Raw genomic sequence first — 1410 nt, 5'->3', positions numbered from 1 at the left:
CATCCTCCGCACTGCTGGGCTTTCCAGAAGAACGCGGATTGGATAAAGGATCAAAGGTCAGCGAGCAGGAGAGCGGGGTATTTCTGGAAGGGCCGGGAGCGGCGATTGCTCACAGCCCGGCGCGCAGGGCCGGCCCGGCTGGGCGGCCAGGGGACGGTGACAGCCCGGGGTCTGCCCCACACCGGGGATGGGGCGGCCTCACCTGGGGGTCAGTGCTCAGGGGGACAGCCCCGGGTGACACAGGGGACAGCCCTGCTCTGAAAGGGATGTACAACCTGCTGGGGCAAGACCAGGTGGAGCCACAGAGCTGCTCCCGGGGCTGGAGCCCCTCTGGAGCCAGGCTGGGAGAGCTGGGAATGTTCACCTGGAGAGGAGAAGCTCCAGGGAGAGCTCAGAGCCCCTGCCAGGGCCTGAAGGGGCTCCAGGAGGGCTGGAGAGGGACTGGGGACAAGGGATGGAGGGACAGGACACAGGGAATGGCTCTCACTGCCCCAGGGCAGGGCTGGATGGGATTTGGGGCAGGAAATGTCCCCTGGCAGGGTGGGCAGGCCCTGGCACAGCTGGGGCTGCCCCTGGATCTCTGGAATGTCCCAGGCCAGGCTGGATATGGGGCTGGGAACAGCCTGGGACAGTGGGAATGTCCCTGGGACAGTGGGAATGTCCCTGCCGTGACAGGGGGTGGAACAAAGGGGTTTGTGAGACCTTTTCCAACCCAAGCCATTCTGGAATTGTGTGATGTGGCAGCTGTTCCCCCTGTGCAGAGGCAGCGCAGTTGTGCTGCAGGTCCCTGGAGCAGAGCAGAGTGAGGACTCCCTGCACTTTTCTCATTACAAACTGCATTAAAATAGGGTCTAATACTCTACAGGATAAAGGAATACCTTGACAATGGGCCCACACCATGAGGAGCTGGTGCAGTCAGACAGTCCCTCTGGGACTCCTCATTTCAGGGACTCTCCCTGGCTCATGAGTCAGCCTCAGTTCCCAGCCAACGCTCCCTTGTGCCCGTGTCCCACAGGACCAACACTCCCAGAGCCTCCAGTTGGGCCAGTGACCCCCTCCCTCCAGGCCGGGGTGACCCTGGGGACAGCCCTGTCCCCCAGCCCAGCTCCCCTGAGGCTGCAGGGCCTCCAGCTGCACGTGGCCCCAGCCCACGGCCACTTCTCCTGGGGAGCTTCGCTGGGGGACGGGCTCCTCCTCTTTCCTCATTCCCATTTATTTTTGGCTCCCGAGTTGTCATAAATGATTTGAGCTCAACAGTTTTTTAAAATTTGAACTCCAAAACAGCTATTTAAAGCCTTGACAGGATGCGAGAGTGTATTAAGAGCTTATTTTTAGAGCCTGTCTCAGGGTGAGAGGCTCACTCAGCATCACTGGCTGCCCGGTGACGGGCTGGGGGCAGCACGGGGACCC

The sequence above is a fragment of the Zosterops lateralis genome, assembly GCF_965231275.1.
Source record: "Zosterops lateralis genome assembly, chromosome: 13".
Classification (NCBI taxonomy): domain Eukaryota; kingdom Metazoa; phylum Chordata; class Aves; order Passeriformes; family Zosteropidae; genus Zosterops; species Zosterops lateralis.
The sequence above is the reverse complement of the archived record's forward strand: the minus strand, read 5'-3'. Positions refer to the sequence as shown.